Below are 21,431 nucleotides of genomic sequence, written 5' to 3' on the forward strand. Positions count from 1 at the left end.
GCAGGCGGACTCTCAACCCCTGCACCACCAGGGAAGCCCCTTAGGTTTTTTTTTTTTTTTTTTTTTTTTTTTTTTTTTGTGGTATGTGGGCCTCTCACTGTTGTGGCCTTTCCCGTTGCGGAGCACAGGCTCCGGACGCGCAGGCTCAGCGGCCATAGCTCACGGGCCCAGCCGCTCCGCGGCACGTGGGATCCTCCCAGACCGGGGCACGAACCCGCGTCCCCTGCATCGGCAGGCGGACTCTCAACCTCTGCGCCACCAGGGAAGCCCCCTTAGGTTTTTTTTTAAACTTAACCTTTTTCTACATCTCATCGAAATCTTGCTAACCACTCTTTATTAATATTCTTTCCAGGTGCTTATATTTTCACTATGATCATCCCTGAGATCTTCTGGGAGAATAGAATTTTGATGGCCCACACATTTTTTCAGAAAAAGCAACTTTTATATTGTTTGCAAGCTGTAAATGGAAATATGAATACCACTCTTCTTATATGAGGGCTTTAACGTTTAAATCATTGTGTGCAATATTTGTGGAGACTGTAACAGTGTAAGGTTATTCTCCCTCCAAATGCTGCCTGATAGATTCTTGAAAAAGCATTGCTGTTAATAAATAACTTCTTATCTTGATATAACTTCAACATTTCTGTTCCCAAATGTGGGAATAATATATAGAAATACTTAAGTTACATCAAGATAAAATGCCGGATATATATATATATATATATATATATATATATATATATATATATGCCTGATATTATCATTGTACTATTATATGTATCAATATTACATATACATTATATTATCATTGCAATATTATATGGATCAATATATATCAATATATGTATTATTATATTATCATATATATATACCTTATATGATCATATACATACCTTACAATGATAATTCATTATTATTTAAATAAATTCTTGCCTGTTGAAAAATTTAATCCCATATCCTGTATGTGTGTGTGTTTGTGTGTGGGTGTGTATTGACCAAGAAGGCCTCAATATTCCCCTCAGCTTGATTAAATTTAGACAGGTTTCTTCCTGACTGTATACCCCCTAACCTCCCTTTTCTTAGAACATTTCCTTTAGAAAACTTGCAATTGTTAATTCTTTGTCCCTTTCAGATGTAAATTTTATCCCAGCCTCTGGCTGGTTTTTTTTTTTTAACATCTTTATTGGAGTATAATTGGTTTACAGTGGTGTGTTAGTTTCTGCTTTATAACAAAGTGAATCTGTTCCCATATCTCTTCCCTCTTGCATCTCCCTCCCTCCCACCCTCCTTATCCCACCCCTCTAGGTGGTCACAAAGCACCGAGCTGATCTCCCTGTTCTATCTGGCTGCTTCCCACTAGCTATCTATTTTACGTTTGGTAGTGTATATATGTCCATGCCACTCTCTCACTTTGTCATAGCTTACCCTTCCCCCTCCCCATATTCTCAAGTCCATGCTCTAGTAGGTCTGTGCCTTTATTCCCATCTTACCCCTAGGTTCTTCATGACATTTTTTTTTCTTAGATTCCATATATATGTGTTAGCATACGGTATTTGTCTTTCTCTTTCTGACTTACTTCACTCTGTATGACAGACTCTAGGTCTATCACCTCACTACAAATAACTCAATTTCATTTCTTCTTATGGCTGAGTGATATTCCATTGTATGTATGTGCCACATCTTCTTTATCAATTCATCCGATGATGGACACTTAGGTTGCTTCCATGTCCTGGCTATTGTAAATAGAGCTGCAATGAACATTTTGGTACATGACTCTTTTTGAATTACGGTTTTCTCAGGGTATAGGCCCAGTAGTGGGATTGCTGGGTCGTAATGGAAATAAAAACAAAAATAAACAAATGGGACCTAATGAAACTTCAACGCTTTTACACAGCAAAGGAAACCATAAACAAGACCAAAAGACAAACCTCAGAATGGGAGAAAATATTTGCAAATGAAGCAACTGACAAAGGATTCATCTCCAAATTTTACAAGCAGCTCATGCAGCTCAAAAACAAACAAAAAAAACAAACAACCCAGTCCAAAAATGGACAGAAGACATAAATAGACATTTATCCAAAGTAGATATACAGATTGCCAACAAACACATGAAAGAAGACTCAACATCATTAATCATCAGAGAAATGCAAATCAAAACTACAATGAGATATCATCTCACACCGGTCAGAATGGTCATCATCAAAAAACCTAGAAACAATAAATGCTGGAGAGGGTGTGGAGAAAAGGGAACCCTCTTGCACTGTTGGTGGGAATGTAAATTGATACAGCCACTATGGAGAACAGTATGGAGGTTCCTTAAAAAACTCTGGCCAGTTTTATTCCAGGACTATATTTCTCAAGGACCTGGGCAACAGGGACACATAAGGAAAGAGAGAGCCCCTGTCTCCTACTTTCGGTGGGAGGGTAGAAGCCTAACTTAGATAGGAGCCATGAGCAAACCCTAATCACGTTGAGCAATCTGTCCTCTAACGTTCTCTGCTACTTTTCCAGTAGCTCATCCAAGTGTTTAACTCCATCAGTGCAATTTTTCTTTGACAGCATGTGTGCATGTGCGTGTATGTATGTGTTCACACATTTATACATATATGTATATGCACACGCACACTTTTACATATATCTACCATACATACCAGACTCACTGTAGTACAATTTTGATTTATTTGTATCCTTTGGTTTTCTATAAACTGTTGTACTTATTTTTTCAAAAGAATATTAAAAGTGTTGCAGGAGGAATTTTTCAGTAACACAAAATCAGGAAGAAAACTTTTTTTCACTAATGGTTTAAAAACACAGTTATCAAAGATCTAAGCAAGTATATGACGTCTAAGATTGCCAGTCTCTAACCTTTGATTACATTTGGCCAGACAGAGTCTTAATTTAGTACCCCAATCTCTGAAACAACAGAGAAAAAATGAAAAAGCTACTTATACTTAAAATGTATGCTGATGTATTTCTGTGACCTTCAAATGTTTTTACAGTGAAATGTATTTTACACAATGACCTAATACACACACACATCCATATATAAACTGACATATGTATATACAGTTGAAAAAAAAGTTTCACAATGGGGTGCTTAATTTTACTTTGAGCAATCAAAACTAATATTTTTCAATTTGATGCTTACTGTGACCAACTTACAATGCTTACCTATATTATATACAATGCACACTGATATTGTTTTCTCAATGGTCACCACTACCAACTATTAATAAACTGATATCCTAACCCATTAAATAGTGGCCTACCTATAATTCTGAAAATCGCAGACTTAGTGGAATTTAGAACTCATTTTTGGTATGGTTATAAAATACTGATAACTATATATATTATATATATATATATATATATATATATTTATATACATATATTAATATATATATTCATATAGCAAGCATTAAAAGATTGCTTTTTGCAGAGGACTGGTTTCATAGTGATTTCCTGGGACTTTTCCCAGTGAGGGTGATTTTTTTAAAATCCTGCAGATCAGGTGCAGAGTGTACCCTTAAATTAAATGATAAGAGTAGCATGACTTTTAATTTGCTAAAACACTTAAAGTAGATTCTTGCAGGCAAAAGATTCATTTACAAAATGGCAGCTGATGAACTCAGAGGGAAACTATGTTGGCTTAAAAACAAAACCACATATGCCTGAGGAATTACTGTTTTCACTAAGTTCTGTCTTCATGTGTTAATTGGAGGTTAGGAAGTGATTCATATATCTCTTATACTATTTCTTGCCAAATTCCCTTAAGGTGATTACAGAAATAGGAGAAATGTTTATAGGGGAAGATATGGAAAGTGAAAGCAAAACAGGCTTTGTATAATATAATGCTAAATGCAAAAAAAAAAGGTTAAAAAATCTTTGTAAACTTAAAGTCATAGGATAATGATAAACAGTGATATCAATGAGACTGATAAGAGGATCTTGATAATGCTTTTTTTTTTTTTTCAGTAGTGATAACCAAAGAAAAAGGAGAAAAAGGAGAAATCACACTGGGATACAAACGGACAATTTGACATGACTACATTCGTATTTTAGGAAATAAAGTTATGTTAATATTGATAACTGATTTATATTTGTATGCATTATAGATAAGGAAAATAATATCAAAAGGCAAAAATATCCATTGTGTGGGCAAGAAAACCTTCCATAAAGAATTTTTTCATTGAACCGGTTTGCAAGGCAGAAATAGAGACACAGATGTAGAGAACAAACGTATGGACACCAAGGGGAGTAAGCGGGGTGGGATGAATCGGGAGATTGGGATTGACGTACACACACTAATATGTATAAAATAGATAACTAATAAGAACCTGCTGCATAAAAAATAATAAAATAAAATTCAAAAAATTAAAAAAAAGAATTATAAGCAAAAGATCTCTATTATAGAAATATTTGAAAATTCGAAAGGGTTGCTAACACCAATAATGAATTTATTGCCTTTCCTGTGACTATTTATTTACCATATTTTTAAGGGAAAAAATAGTTCCACTACTTCCATTATAGACACATCATGATAAAAAAAAGAATGTTATCATTATTATTATGGAAGATCATTTTTAGAGAAGGTCACTCTCTTTTCTTAGCAGCATATTAATGAACTCTTTAGGAAATTGTTAGTAGAGAAGGGCTGTGCAATTATTCTGTTAAACCACGCCCCCTCCACTTTAATCCAGATTTTTTTTTCTCTCTCTTTAGGGAATTGAGGTGCAAGGAGAGGTATATTCTCTCCAGTGACTCTCTGGTTATGAATAATGTTTGCAAGTAAAATTAAATTGAGCAAAAAAGGAGAGTCTGCTTAGTTTCTCAAGTAGATTGAGTTTCTGCTTACATCACAGAGGAATGTAGCAGAAAAAGCAGGAGTTGCAGTAACAGAAAGACCTGACCTCAAATTATCCTGTTGCCCGTTACTAGCAGCTTGATTGTAATCAGAGTAACTTGTTTCCGAGCCTGTTTAATCAAATGTAAGACAAAGATGAATAATACCTTCCTTAGTGGCTTCAGGTGAGGATTAAGGGAGATTACATGCAAATACTTGGGATAGATATTATTCTCAATAAGTGTAATTCCTTTCTCTGTAAAAGAACTAATTCATTATGACTTAATTATCTTACTTTTCACACATCTACAATGTGAAGGTCACCAGGACAGTGGGCATGCTCAGACTTTTCTTAATAACTGTTATTATTACTTAAATTTAACACAGGGATTTAGAGGGTTTGCAAAACAAACAGTGGAAAATGTCTAAAGCAATGCCATTGCTGAACAAATTACAAGTTACGTTCACTGTGTGGGAAGAGACAGAGAGAGAAGATAAATCAAATTATAGGTTTGAAAGAGAGAGACCAGGAACCGTATCTGTCCACCAGCTGCCACTGTCTGAGGTCAACTGTCTGCATCTTCACCCCGACTCTTTGTACAAAATTGCCCCTTAGCCAAAGCTCATCAGATCGGGGTGTGTACTGGGTACTCGATTTGTATGCAACCAATTTCTAGACTGATAAGCCTGGCCAAAGAAGAAGATTTGGGCAATCTTACTTTCTTGGGTTTCTAGAGTTGGGCCTCTGAGACCTGAGAGATATTTGTTACCTACAGATAACATAGGATCCCCCTACCACTAGTTGAGTGGCAGTCCCAGACAAAAGAAGAATGTCAAGGTTGGGAGGCTAGTGACAGAGGGAAGGCAGTGGCAGAATCAATCTACTCTTTTTATTGATTGGTTTAAGCTGAAACTTGAATGTGAATTTGTTAAAAAAAAGAAAAAAGAGAAAAAGAAAGTAAAGAAGAATGAAAAAAGAAAAAACAATTGGTCCTCAGTAAATAAAAAAATTAATAGTTCATGTGGGTAGAACACTTTTTCTCAATGTGTGATTCATAAAGGAAAATATTCTGAATTATGCACACAGTAAAATGTGGTGAGGGTTTTAGAAAAGCCCATACTTTGTGTGGAAATTAAATATAGGCACTGGGAAAGCCCTGACTGTGTACACAAAGACTGCCTGCGTAAGGAACATATGGAATTTACTCCATCTTCTGTAAACTACACAGGACTTTCTCTCTGCTACATCCCTCATGCGGGCAGTCAGTGCAAGAGATGTATGACTGTCACTCTGACTTTCAGCATCTCTCCCAGTGTTACGCTGAAAATATACAAAGGCGCACAACATATCCATGGGCATGATGCAACTAAATGAACTCCAGGAAATCCAGAGAGAACAGTTTACTAGAAAAGGGCTGCTTAGGCAATGACCACTGATCGAACCCGGTTGAAGTTCTCCATCAGTTCCACCATCAAGAGCCTCCAACATGGGGAACATCACACAGCCTCCACTTCTCATTTGTAGCCTGGGGAGAAGGTTCTCCATGATAGTCACTTCAATAGAATGCTAGTAAAAATGTATGAGGTTTCTGTTTGAAATATTCTTGACACCTTATATGCAAAAAAGTGACTGCAAATAAAGCTACGTGATCTGAGAGAACCAAGCAGCGCCGCCGCCGCCGCCGCCGCCGCCGCCGCCGCCGCCGCCGCCGCCGCCGCCGCCGCCGCCGCCGCCGCCGCCGCCGCCGCCGCCGCCGCCGCCGCCGCCGCCGCCGACTGAGTTGGAGGAGGGAGAAGCCAGGAAGAAAATGGCGGCCGTGGCTGCAGAGACGGCAGCGACGGCAGCGTCCCCCGGGGAGGCGGGCGCCGGCGAGGCTGAGACGGAGATGGAGCCCATTCCCGGTAGCGAGGCCGGCACTGACCCCCTCCCAGTCACGGCCACTGAAGCATCTGTGCCGGACGGCGAGGCCGACGGGCAGCAGTCGACGAGCCACTGTTGCCGCCGCCGCCGCCGCGGGAGCTAGCCCGCAGCCCGGAGGCGTCAGGGTCGGAGCTGCAGCCTGAGGAGAAGCTGCCCGCCCGGGTGGTGGAGCCGGCGGCAGCCGCGCCATCGGAAGGGCCTGGCCTTTCACCTTCCCCTGCATCGCCGCCCGCGGAGCCCGCGGCTCCCGAGGAGCGCCGGGAACCGCCGCTGCCCCAGCCCTCAGCCCCGGCGCTCGTGCCGCCGGCGGGCGGGGACTCCGCGGTGTTGCAACTGATCCCCGGCTCGGAGGTGCGGGTCACGCTGGACCACATCATTGAGGACGCGCTCGTCCTGTCGTTCCGCCTCGGGGAGAAGCTTTTCTCCGGGGTCCTCATGGATCTGTCCAAAAGAGATCATGAAACGTATGGTGCAATAGCCCTACTTTTGGTGGGAAAAATATACAGCCATTCTGGTGAAGCAGTGAGTAGTGGTCTTAAATGTTTTGCCTTGGTTGGCCAGGCCCTGGCAACAGTGGAGTCCACTTCATCATGGGAGGAATCACAAAATGTCAGATTTGAATCTTGTTGAGCACGAGATCAGCATTAAGTGCTGGATGATTGAATTGATAAAGAATTTAAAGACTAACATATAGTTTGGGCCCCATGGGATCCCTGTGACAGTATTTCCCAGAAGGGAATATAAGGATAAACCTGAAGCCATGCAGCTCCAAAATAATACATTCCAAGAAGGGACCGATGTCAAGCGTGAAGTGAATGGTGTTGTGCCCGAGACCCTTCTCCTGTCCCGCCTCCTGAGCTGAGCTTGGCCGAAAGCCTGTGGACTTCCAAACCACCACCTCTCTTCCATGAAGGAGCACCTTATCCTCCCGCTTTGTTTATCAGGGACACATATAACCAATCAATACCTCAGCCACCTCCTCGGAAAATTAAGCGACCCAAACGAAAAATGTACAGGGAAGAACCTACTTCAATAACGAATGCTATTAAACTACGACCCAGGCAAGTCTTGTGTGACAAGTGTAAAAACAGTGTCGTTGCTGAAAAAAAGAAATTAGAAAAGGTAGTAGTGCAAGTGACTCTTCTAAATATGAAGATAAAAAACGGAGAAATGAAAGTGTAATTACTGTGAACAAAAAACTGAAAACTGACCATAAGGTGGATGGGAAAAACCAAAATGAAAGCCAGAAAAGAAATGCTGTGGTTAAGGTTTCAAATATTGCTCACAGCAGAGGCAGAGGAGTCAAAGTTTCTGCTCAGGCAAATACATCAAAAGCTCAGTTAAGTACTAAAAAAGTGCTCCAGAATAAGAACATGGATCATGCAAAAGCTCAGGAAGTGCTGAAAATTGCCAAAGAAAAGGCACAGAAGAAGCAAAGTGAAACCTCTACGTCCAAAAATGCACATTCAAAAGTCCATTTCACACGTCGATACCAGAATCCTAGCTCAGGTTCCCTTCCACCCCGGGTTCATTTAAAACCACAGAGGTACAGGAATGAAGAAAATGACTCTTCTCTGAAGACAGGACTGGAGAAAAGGCGGAGCAGCAAGATGGCACCAAAGCCCCAGTCCTGCTGCACCTCTACCTGCTCAGCAGGTGAGGCCCCTTCAGAAAATCAGAGTCCCTCCAAAGGCCCTGAAGAGGCCAGCAGTGAGGTTCAGGACACAACTGAAGTGCTTGTGCCTGGTGAGCAGGATGAACCACAGACACTGGGCAAAAAGGGCAGCAAAAGCAATGTCTCTGTTTACATGACCCTAAATCAAAAGAAATCTGACCTTCCAGTGCTTCAGTGTGTAGCATTGATAGCACAGATGATTTGAAATCCTCCAACTCTGAGTGTAGTTCTTCTGGAAGCTTTGACTTTCCTCCAGGCTGTATGCATGCACCTTCCACATCCTCTACTTCCTGCTCTTCAAAGGAAGAGAAAAAGCTCAGTAATTCCTTGAAAATGAAAGTCTTTTCCAAAAACGTCTCTAAGTGCGTCACACCAGATGGCAGGACCGTATGTGTAGGGGACATTGTTTGGGCCAAGGTATATGGCTTCCCCTGGTGGCCAGCCCGTATTCTTACTATAACCGTGAGCCGGAAAGATAACGGCCTTTTAGTCCGACAGGAGGCCCGTATATCATGGTTCGGGTCTCCAACAACATCTTTCCTGGCTCTTTCACAACTCTCCCCCTTTTTAGAAAACTTCCATTCACGCTTTAATAAGAAGGGAAAGGGCCTGTATCGCAAGGCTATCACAGAGGCAGCTAAGGCTGCCAAACAGCTGACCCCTGAAGTGCGGGCTCTGTTGACACAGTTTGAAATGTGAACATGGACAGTAAGTTAGGCAAGAACCCTTGGAAGGCCCCACAGATTTTGTAGTCTAGTTAGGGGTAACTTCTATGAGATAGGTTGGCCAAATTGGAGAGAGAACTTGCACTCAGTTGGCTGCTTTTTTATACTTAACCTTACAGCCATTTTTAGACTGAGAAGCTTAAACTGAACAAGCAATCAAATTTTGTCTTAAGGAAGTGAGATTTTAGTATTTTTCAGTTTTGCAGTCTAAAACCACCCCAAGGCATAGGAGCCATAGCCTCAACTGAAAATGAATTTTTGCAGGGACTGTTAATTGCCATTTGCACCTAGTACTGTGTGTATGTGTATACGTATATACACACATGTAAAATATATGTGTGTGTATGCATAGATACATACATGTATCAAATATAGCCTGTCACTATGTGACACAGGTTGCATATCTGGGATCATAGTAAGGGCTGGTGAGCTAGGGGGAATAGTGAGGATATTTAATGACTACTTGTTTTTTAATTAATGAACACTTAGCCTTTCTATGTGCATAATGGCACGGGAGTTTGATAGTTAGATGTTTGACAAACTGAGATGCTTGCTGTTGAATTGCACACTGGGGAAATAGCCCAGTATTTGGGATTAAGACTGTCAAGGCTGGCTAGGTCTGAATCAATCTCTCTCTCTCTTGTCCAGTGGGGACTTAAGAAAAACTTTCAGACTTCTGGTTTGGGAGGTTAGATAGGTTTGTCTTTAGATATGTAAATAGGTGATTGCTAAATTTGGTGAGATTTCTCCTGACTGGCTCTTCCTAAATTCTTAGGATACATCCTGGTAAATTACACTTTGTGAATTAATTGTCATATATGTAATTGTTGCATTTTGGATGTACCTAGTTTGATAATTTTTAAAAAATATTTCCATATAAGGTATCTGTTTGCAGGTCAGAAAATGAGAAAATGTAATTGTGTAATGCTCTGAAATGTAAAAAAAAACAAGCTGTAAATCGACTAAATCCAAAAAAAAAAAAAAAAAGCTACATGATCTGGTTAAATAATTCTACTTAGAATTCTTAGTGAAAGAATAAACAAATATTCCTGAAAAAATTACCCATTAAAAACAAAATTAAGATAAATTTTGAAAAGAATATTGTTGCCAGCAGAGTTAACTGCTTCACAAATATTACCTTTTATTTTCTTTATAAAGAAAGTAACATAAGTAACTTGGAAGGAATAATGATACAAGATGCAACTTGGATTCCTTAAATTAACACGAAACCAGTAATTACTAAAATGTGGTAGGCTCTCCACCGAGTTCAATCCCACTTCCCACCCACAAATCAGTTCCCTTTTTGATTGACTCAGTAGAAGAGCCAAGAATTGCATAGATAAAATCCCTTTGGGGCAGTGTTAAGGTACATCATTTCAAAAGTACAGCCTGTACTTATGCAACCTAAATCCATTCTTATAATAACATTCTGACCACAAAACATTTTAGTCCACAGACATGTCAATTCAGAATTCTTTACTAAATTCACACAAGCAGTAAAACAAGAAAGAAGGGTACCTAAGTCTGAGTTTATCAAAGACTTAGCCAAATGTTAATAATGCTTAAGTAAGTGTAGAAGTAGGAACATAACATTGAGATCAAAAACTCTGCAGTCACATGGGCTAAATTCAGTTTCTGGCCTTCAGATGTTTATCAGGGACACATATAACCAATCAATACCTCAGCCACCTCCTCGGAAAATTAAGCGACCCAAACGAAAAATGTACAGGGAAGAACCTACTTCAATAATGAATGCTATTAAACTACGACCCAGGAAAGTCTTGTGTGACAAGTGTAAAAACAGTGTTGTTGCTGAAAAAAAAAAAGAAATTAGAAAAGGTAGTAGTGCAAGTGATTCTTCTAAATACGAAGATAAAAAACGGAGAAATGAAAGTGTAATTACTACGAACAAAAAACTGAAAACTGACCATAAGGTGGATGGGAGAAACCAAAATGAAAGCCAGAAAAGAAATGCTGTGGTTAAGGTTTCAAATATTGCTCACAGCAGAGGCAGAGAAATCTTAATTAACTTCTTAACATCTTAACATCTTAATTAACTTCTCTGGGTTTCCTTTCCCTTATCTGTCAATGGCCTCAATAATCAGACCGTTGTGAGAATCATACAAGATACGACATGCAGCGGTCACCTGTGCTAGAAATAGTGTTGGGCTACAGCGTAGACACCAGCAACACCCAGCTATTGCTGGCTATAAAAGTAACTGAGACATTTGGTGATAAATACACAAGAGATTATAAAGATGTAATACAAAAAACAGGATGTCAAATGTTTCATTATTGTTTTATAGTGATTACATGTTTAAATGATAAAATCTTGGATATATTGAATTAAAATATTATTAAAATTACTTTTATGATTCTTTTAACATGGATACTACACACTGAAAAATTACATAGCTCTTCCTCATTAGAATTCTATTCGACAGTGCCAGCAGAGAACAGAGTAAGTGCTTAATAAAGAGTAAATAAATTAAAACATTATTATAAATTTTGACTCGTATTATGTTTTCAAAAGTAAGGCAAAATTAAGCTCTATGGAATAGGACGGAAAGGCTCATTTGTACTTTTTGTCTTAAATATTTAACACATAAACAGGCAAAGAAGTATGAAAATATTAGTTTAAAAGCTGTCTTCAGGTTGTACAAGTTCACATAAGAGAAAAGCCACAATCTATTTCGAGACAGAAGTTTTTTACCTTTTAGGCAAAAGCTGAAAGCAAAAACATTAATTGGCTCACATGGTTTTGAAAAGCAAATGTCTTCTGTGTAGAGTCTGGTTAAATAGGTTCTGACAAAAGAGTTCCTTCACTTTGCAGAGCAGTTTAACAAGTACAGCGCTTCTTCCCCAGGAGGGTCAGGAGAAGAGGACTGGCAGAGGAGTCAGAGCTGAAGGAGAAGAATCTCTGTGGAGAGAAGGATGGGAGAAGACAGCAGAGGGCGCTAAAGAAGACGGGAACAGCCAAAAATCCATCAGGGTAAAGAAAGGTTAACGACTGTTCTTTTTTTAAGAATAGTAATGATCGATATTCAATTTTAAAGTTTCTACCTAATGTGTGCTCTAAAATTCCACTCCAAATCATCATCAGAAATCTGTTTAACAGAAGAGCCTTATGCTACTGTTGCTTTATGAGATGAAGCAAGGTGAGGGGTCCTGGAGGGTAAAGATGTTTACACGATGCATAGAGATATAGGAAACTAGTCAACGTCAAAGACTGTGAATTCATCAGAAGCAGGAAATCAGAGTGAGACATGCCAAGAATAAATATAATCTCTTGGAGAATATGTGGTACTAAGTGGTCCACATCATACTAGGAATTAACTCTCAATCTGTTTAATGAGATATTAAAAGAAAATTGACCTCGATTAGCGAAAGAGATGGGGCTTCCAGAGAACTAGCAATTAAATTATATTTACTGATGCATTTAGACAAGGAATTTCAGGAATTTCAGTAATAGAATTAGCTGACATTTGTATATTGAATGCAGATTACAAAACTCTTTCAAAAAGAGTGGTTTGATCCTTAGAATAGAGGTGGAAATTATTATTTTCCCCATTTTAAAGATAATGAAACAAACTTAAAGAGACTAAATTACAGAGCCAAGATCACTTATCCATTAAGTAGCAGAAATAGGCATCCTGATCTTCAGAAGGTAAATCTCATGTTCTTTCACCTCAGTATATAATATATGTATGATTCTCTTTTATTAGTCCTTGTAATTATGATCCACTCTTTTCTTCTTGCGGTGTTTTTTTTACCCCTCAGTTTGAATCAGTAGTACCTTATTAGATGGTGGTGGTGATGATGAAATTGTTGATAATGATCATCATTTTCATCAACATCATCATAATCACCATCATTATCAAAAAAATTATGAAAAAGCCTGTTTTAAATAGCCAGCACTTTTGAGGTTCTAATACCCCTGTTAAAATAGGTATTGATATTCCCAGTAACAGAAATATTAAATGTAGGTAGACAATGAGAAACTAATGCAGATTCAAATATTATCATTACGTTGTTGAATTTAAAGACATTCATTCAAGCAACAGCTTTGTGCAAATTCTAAGCATTACGAATTCTCTGTGCTAGGAGAAGTGTTATGTGCCTATCAGAGAGGACAAATAGGAATCTGAAAAAGCCTCAAGATACAACCTAAATGTCCATCTTCGGATGAATGGATAAAGAAGATGTGGCTCGGGCTTCCCTGGTGGCGCAGTGGTTGAGAGTCCGCCTGCCGATGCAGGGGACACGGGTTCGTGCCCCGGTCCGGGAAGATCCCACATGCCGCGGAGCAGCTAGGCCCGTGAGCCATGGCCGCTGAGCCTGCGCGTCCGGAGCCTGTGCTCCGCAACGGGAGAGGCCACAACAGTGAGAGGCCCGCGTACCACAAAAAAAAAAAAAGAAGATGTGGCACATATATACAATGGAATATTACTCAGCCATAAAAAGAAACGAAATTGAGTTATTTGTAGTAGGTGGATGGACCTAGAGTTTGTCATACAGAGTGAAGTAAGTCAGAAAGAGAAAAACACATACCATATGCTGACACATATATATGGAATCTAAGAAAAAAAAAAGGGGTTATGAAGAACCTAGGGGTAAGATGGGAATAAAGACACAGACCTACTAGAGAATGGACTTGACGATATGGGGAGGGGGAAGGGTAAGTTGTGACAAAGTGAGAGAGTGGCATGGATATACATCCATACATCCCACAGTCAGGAAGGCCACTATTTTAGAAGGAGGTGCTTTGAATATCAATCAAATAATAATTGATTTATATATCACCAGTTCAGAACTAACTCATCTGTTTTAGACACCTCACCATAGATATGAAATGAGAATGAGTGGAAAAGGAGGCTTCTGAAGGCAAACAGTCATAAAACCCATTATTATTCTGTAAAAAGGAGAATATACAGTCTTACCTTTAGAACCTCAAATCAAACAAAGACATGTAGCAGCCTCAGTAGGATATAATCGCAACAGAAAAAATACAAGCAGAAGGCAGAGGAAAAAGAAGTGCCATTTGGTATGGGAATAAATAGCTCTGTATGTCTCAAAAGCCTCCTATAAACATGTCTGGGTGTCAATATAGTGTAATAATTAATATCCATAAACCCTGAGTCTTAAGAAAAAAGAACTGTATCTTTTGCTTTCTTTTAGAAAGGGACAGAAAGGTAACTATATTTGCTTTAATAAATACAGAGACTTAGTGCACTTAAATATTTGATCAAATAATTTAAAAAATGTTTCTTACAGTATACATCATTTTCTGATGAAACAGGGGTAAAATAAGGTTCTAGGGTGTGAGGAAGGCGTGAGGTATTATACACATTTTCTTTTCCGTCCTTTTTTAGCTGAATACACTTTTCCAGGCCTAAAGAAGTAGTAAAATTATGCATCTAAGATTGAATAAAAGGTTTCATAGACATATTTTACATATATGCCATTAGATTTCCACAGAGTTATTTCAGGCTGCTGACAGGCTTCTTGCTTGAGCTAAGACCCCTCTAAGCAAAGCCCATGAAGAAACTAACAACTGTGAAAGCCAACTTATTTATTCTGTGAGTAACTTGGCTGCAGAGCAGACTAACTACCCCTTTAGCCACACTGTTTGAACTCGTTGTACTTATCTGGGAATCACTATTCTGAAAGTAGAGAAGGGGACTAGGGAACTTAAAAGAGACAAAAGATCTAAATATAGTCTCTTTGCAGAATCTCAAAGGTCAAGCAACAGGCTTATTTCTAATGGTTTTAAAAAGAGAAGATGAGCTGTGGTTTAAAGGTCCACTTTGGAATTCAAATTCTACCTCAGGTGTAGCCTGAGTGCTAGTCCACCTTGAGTGAATCACTGAAGGATCATTTCTCAGCACATAGGCAGTGTTTTTTAAATTTTCATATTATTTTATCCCAGTGAATAATATTGGTGCGGGATTTTGAAACTATTAAATTCCGCCAAAGAACTTGATTTTGTAATGATACCAAACCTTGGAACATAAAAGAAGTAGAGATTGGTGAATCCTTGACAAATTATTAGAGTTATAATTGATAGTTTCATAAGGAAAGATCAGGAATGGATCATTTAGGAACCTGAATGAATACTTTGAATCTCATCTATTTCTGTTAAAACTACAGGTTAGTTGAGCTCAAAAATTGGAGGTGTAAAAATTTTGTTTTTTAGTAATAAAATGTTTGAACCCTTCTCTCAATTATGCATTTAAATGTTGACCAATTCACAAGTAACTGTTTACAGTCGATGAATTGGCCAGTGGCTTTGGGAAAATTCATTTTATAGTCTGGGATTTCCAGCGTTATCTTTATTTTCCTATTTATACTCTATTTCATACATTTTATTAGCAGTAGTAGTAGAAATAGTAGTAGTAGTATCATTATTATTTAGTTAGAATAGAATTGTTTCTATAACTTCTTACGGTCAAATATATACTAAGCAGCACACATTTTGAAAGCACTGGTGTTGGGGTAAATTTGATGTTGATGGGACTAGTCACTGCCCTTAAAGGAGCTTGTCTTCTAGTTGGAAAGATGTTGACATATACAATAATCTGAGACATTAAGTAAATACATGGGTCTGAGGGCAGAAGGTCCTGAAGGAAGCAAGCTACAAAGAACTCATTTTGAATCCTGGCATTAATATTGGCAGATCTCCTCACACCTTTTTAGGACAGTTATAGACAAAGCAAGTAGGACTGGAGAATACACTACAATGGCCAAAATAAGATTTAATGTCATTTCAGCCTAGGGGATTATTTCTAGGCTTTGAGTATATGATAATTTAAATGCTACCTAAATAGTAAATTTACTTTAATGCTGACAATGCAGAAAAGATATTTTGCTGCAAAAGTATACACAGTAGTAACAAGTGGATTTTGGAAGAAACTAATATTTTGTCTTATACTGATATTACACTATTGCCCTAGACCTAGCACCAGCCTTTGCTCTTTGTTGTTTTCTTCTAAGACTAAAGAGCCTCATTATTGTTTGTGCTGATTTTTTTTCCACCAACAGATCTCAGAGCAATCTGAGTGCTCTGGCCAGTTGGGACAAAATTATCATTAGAATTCTTGGCTAGAGAAGAAAGCTCCTAATTTAAGAATGGCTTTTTGCCTTCTGAGAGCTCAGAAGAGCAAATTGCAAGCCATCTACATTTATAAAGCATGTTTTAGTATGGAAAATTTCAAACATCTACAGAAGTAAAAAGAAAGAAGTAGAAACTTTCATCAATTATTCTCATCAAATATCAATTTCAGGCCAATATATTTTCTCTGTACCCTCTCTTACTACTACCACCATCCAATCACTTCATTTCTGAATTTTTCTAATTTCTTTTATGTTTTTCTTAAAACCAGTTTCTACTCCTTTTAAAATTTCTTTTACTTTTCCGCAATATCAGGCAATAAATTTCATTTGTTCTGGTTTGTCCTGTGGAAGTGTCTTTCTGACACGATTTCAGGATTTGCTGGAACTTTCTTTTCACCCTTATTTTTTCTTTTTTTTCTCACTGATTTTCTACAGGATGTGAATGGAATACTCTTCTGTCACTCATTTTTAAATGAACTAAGTTTCCACTTTAGGAGGGAAACATAGATCAGAATATAATTTCTAGCTTCACAACTCCAGGGCTCACTATCTTCTATTATTTTCACAACATAATTTTAAAAATGACCTTAAAATTTCTAAAATCTTCCTCCTCGGCCCTCCTATTCCCATGAACCCAAGCCTCCTCTTTGCTGTCCTTGTTGAGTATGGGGATTTGTTCTGGAATGGTGCTTTGGTTTGATAGGTGTCAAGGTTTCACAGACCCCAGAACACTTGGCATCCTCAGAACATTTCAAAGTTCTTGCACTCAGCTGCAAAGTGGAGCCTGCAACGTTCACTCCTGGTTTCTGCCGCTGTTCTCAGTGAGTTTTTCAATCTCAGGGAGTTCTTGAACCATAGTAACCTTTGGCTCTCCTGAAAGAGAGAGAGAGAGTCCTTCCCTCGTCTTCCTCCCACACACCTTGGGATACACATATGTAGGTCTTCTTCCTGTTGTTGATTTGTTCTTACCTGGCTGTATGTTGCAGTTCATGTGGACACCTTGTTGTAGATGCTGCCTGTGGGTTTTTGATCTTGCTATCCTAGATGCTTTTCTTTCTTTTTTGGGGGGTTGGGGGGTTGTGTATTTAGGGGAGGGGTGGCATATTCAGGGATAAAAATCTTCTCTGTAGCCACCATCATTTCCCCAGAATCCTCTGCCATTAATATTTAAAACAAAATCATAGGAATCATTATCCGGATCCTTAGGATAATCATTACATTGTATCTGTCTCTTTTCCAGGCTTCAAGCTGCCTGTGGCTCCCCACGTTAGTATACTGACATGACTGGGCAATGCCTAATTTGACGGGCTCTTTCTGTATTACATTCCTCCTAATCATGACAGTCTTGTACGCTATACATAGTCTTCTTTACTGATAGGGAATTTAGAAAATACAGGAAGCCATGGGTTTAATAGCTGAAAGTGGAATTAATGTATTATTTTTCTCAGGTAAAATATCATAAGACTCCTTAGGCCAAAGTTGTAAAATGAAATTGCAAATTTCCTGGAATCATTTTGCAAACGTGAATGCCCACATAAAGTACACTAAGACTTGAATCCAAGGAATAACACATTTTTAGAGCCTCCACATTTATAAACTTAGTACAATTCTGCATTACTTCTTAAGGCAACTGAAGGAAATAATTTTGTGATCAAATAAATATTAATTTTATTAACAGTTATTTAAAAAGTTTATAAAACTTTAAAAAAATGTTAAGGCTCTATCAGCCTCATCAGTTGTTATTTCTTTTCTAGAATCTTGGATAAAGGAACAGTCGTTTGAGGGGAAACATGGTATAAAATGAGAAGATAATCTAACCGTGAAGATAGTTAAGTTATATCTCTTCCTGTGTGATGAACTACTCCTAAGCTTGGTGGTTTAAAACAGCAGGGACTTTATCTCCTCACAATTTGTGAATCAGCAGAATGGGCTGCAATCTCCTGGCTGGATCTATCTTGCTTTCACCTGAGGTGACTACTGAGGCTGCCATCACCTGGTTGCTGGACTGGAGCTGGTTGCTTTCACATGTCTGGCCATTGGTGCTGGCTGTGGCCTGTGCCTAGTCTCCACTAGGTTAGCCAGGCTTCCTAACTTGTCAGGTTTCCATGAGGACAAGCCCTAAAGCATGAGTACCCTCCAAGCTTCAGCTCTTGATATGCCATTGGGCCAAAGCAAGTCACGTGACCAAGCCCAGGTAAAGGTGGAACAAAATTACACAGGGTGAGAAAACTTGGGGGGGAGGGGCATTTGCACTGGGGGTCAATAGTCTAACAAACTGTTGCAATAACTATATAAAGAAAAACACCCTGGAAGACAACTGGTAAAAAATAAATGTGAGTGGAGTGGGAGTGGGGTTTGACATGGGTGGAGGGGGCAAAGGCAGTAAACAGGGGCTACCAAAATCTGAAGATTCTGGAATTTTTGGAAAATCCACTGGGATTAAAGGAGTTACACAACCATATTCTGACACCAGAAGAAAGGTCCATTTGAGCATCAGGGAAGTCTAGCGCTCTTCCTCCATCGCATCAATTTTCATGTTTCTTTGACTCAGCATATTTTTAGAATGAATCATGACTTTCTATAAATTTTTAATTTAGTTTTTCAAAGAAATAGTGACCTCGCTTCTATCTGCTGTGTCACAAAAATGCCGTAGAAAAAAATTCCTTCTGTTAAATCGCTCACTAGGTGAAATTGTATGTGCAGCCTAGTAACAAAGAGGTATTAAGAATCGCCACAGCCGAGCCGGCCCTCCGCACCACACACCGTGTAGCAGCCAGTGGGTGAGCCGGGAGTCGAGGAGGTCACCGTGGGAAAGAGGGGTGCGGGCAGCGTGGCAGCCTCCTTCCGTCTCCGTGGAGCCACCTCCGGCCTCTGGTACAGGAGTCGTCCGCAGCAGCCGGCGGTGCCCAGGCTTGCAGCGTTGTGTTCTAGGTCAATAGCTTCTAAGACTCCAGTTGGAATCACTGGAGTAGGCAACGTGGGGAATCCAATGGCAAAATAGCTCATGAAACATGGCTGGCCACTCATTTTTGATGATGTGTTCCCTGATGCATGCAAAGAGCTTCTAGATGCAGGTGAACCCGGTAGTGTTTTCCGCAGCAGATGTAGCCGAAAAAGCTGGCAGAATTATTACAATGCATCAATGCGCTAGAAGCCTATTCTGGAGCAAATGGAATTCAAAAAAAAGTGAAGAAAGACTCACTATTAATAGATTCCAGTACTGTTGATCCTATGGTTTTGAGAGAATTGGCCAAAGAAGTTGAGAAAATGGGAGCAGTTTTCACGGATGCCCCTGTTTCTGGTGGTGTGGGAATGGCTCGGTCTGGCAACCTCACATTTAGGATGGGAGGGATTGAGCTGCTGTGGTGCATGGGCTCCCATGTGGTGCATCGTGGAGCTGTTGGGACTGGCCAGGCTTCGAAGATCTGCAAAACTTGCTGTTAGCTATTAGTAGGGTTGGAACTGCTGAAGCTATGAATCTGGGACTCATGTTAGGTCTTGACCCAAAACTCTTGGCTAAAATCCTAACTACGAGCTCAGGACGATGTTGGTCAAGTGACACTTATAATCCTGTACCTGGGGTGATGGATGGAGTTCCCTCGGCTAATTACTATCAGGGCAGATTCGGAGCAACACTCATGGCTAAGGATCTGGGATTAGCATCAGGCTCTGCTACCAGCACGAAGAGCCCAGTCCTTCTGGACAGTCAAGCCCATCAGATCTGCAGGGATGATGTGCGGGAAGGGCTACTCAAAAAAAGACTTCTCATCCGTGGCCCAGTTTCTGCAAGAGGAGGAGACATTCTGAGTTTGCCCTCTGGCTGTGAACACTATTGAAACCAAACTGTGTCTTGGAGACCCTTATGGCTCACTCCAGAGGAAAATGGGCTTAATCAACGTCAACTGTCTACTTTTGAGTTTCTAGGTCAGGGGTCCCCAACCCCTTGACCTTGGACGGGTACCAGTCCGCAACCTCTTAGGAACCGGGCTGCACAGCAGGAGGTGAGTCCCAAGCAAGCCAGCTAAGCTTCATCTGCAGCTCCCTATGGCTCACATTACCACCTGAACCTCACACATCCCACCCCCCATCCCTGGAAAAATTTGCTTCCAGGAAACCGGTCCCTGGTTCCAAAATGTTTAGGGACCTCTGGTCTAGGTCACAATAAATCCTGGGATTTTTCACCCATTTTAAACTGCTTATTCTTTTTATCGATTTAGCAAACATATGATCTGTAATTTTTTTTTTTTTTCTGCAAGCCACTGATGGTAACTACTCTCTAGCTAGCTGATTGACCTTTTTCAAAAGTTTCATTCCTGAGCATCTTCAGCTAAAATGCTGCCTACTTCACTCAGGATATTATTTACTCCACTTTACAAATAAAACTAAAATTTTTTTCAACAGGATAAAATCTATCCTCAAGGAAAGAAAAGAAATTGGTGTGAGAAAAGGTATGAGAGAAAGGGGAAGTACAGTGAATTACTACCTGTGTCCCTCAGAAAATTTGTCCTGTTAACCCAGTGGTGACATTCTTGCATTGAGATTACTGGTTTATTTTCTAGGAGTTGTTAAAGCAAGAGAACTCCTTGCTGCATGTTATGTAATTTGGACTCTGTTACATTATCTTGGTGTGCCCCTCTTGTAACAACTTCCCATACTCAGCAAACTTGTTTTATTTATATTTTTGCTTCCTTGTACATTTTTTACTGCATATTTTTTGACTTCAAAAGAATGACATCTTTAGAACTGCTCCAGAGCCAACGATGATATGTGCTTTAGATAATTATTACACTATGCTAAATATAACCATATTATTTTGAATTCAAATAAATTTCTATGCTGATTTACAAAAAAAGAACCACATTTCATCAATGTTTAAATAGTATCCTTCCTCCTCTAAAACTTAAAATAGGATTCAGTCTGATTCCTAAAGGGTTATTTTCTTCAACAACAAGAGCTGACTTAAGCCATTTCTTGGCAGTGGAATCTGAGCGTAGAGGTCCCTGTCTGACTGCCCTTTGATTCTCTCACACATTATCCTGGGTGAATGTAATGGATGGGCATGCCCTTATGACTTAGTGCACTGCTACTGCTCCTGATGAAGGGTAATGGTGTGGGCCACTTTAAATCTTGCCCAGCAAAGTGCTGACATCTGGG

General features: G+C 39.5%; 2 pseudogenes across 2 annotated transcripts; both read left to right on the top strand.

Moving 5' to 3' along the window:
- Window positions 1–6,651: 6,651 nt before the first annotated feature.
- Window positions 6,652–9,138, top strand: LOC307065329 (PWWP domain-containing protein 2A-like; annotated as a pseudogene). Its single transcript has 2 exons — window positions 6,652–7,217; window positions 7,459–9,138. The product of its transcript is annotated as a PWWP domain-containing protein 2A-like (transcript).
- A 2,160-nt stretch (window positions 9,139–11,298) lies between these two features.
- LOC307065330 (3-hydroxyisobutyrate dehydrogenase, mitochondrial-like) lies at window positions 11,299–20,084 on the top strand (annotated as a pseudogene). The gene is made up of 3 exons: window positions 11,299–11,424; window positions 11,998–12,156; window positions 19,048–20,084. The product of its transcript is annotated as a 3-hydroxyisobutyrate dehydrogenase, mitochondrial-like (transcript).
- Window positions 20,085–21,431: the final 1,347 nt, after the last annotated feature.

Source organism: Hyperoodon ampullatus (assembly GCF_949752795.1).
Source record: "Hyperoodon ampullatus genome assembly, chromosome: 17".
NCBI classification, from domain to species: Eukaryota; Metazoa; Chordata; class Mammalia; order Artiodactyla; family Ziphiidae; genus Hyperoodon; species Hyperoodon ampullatus.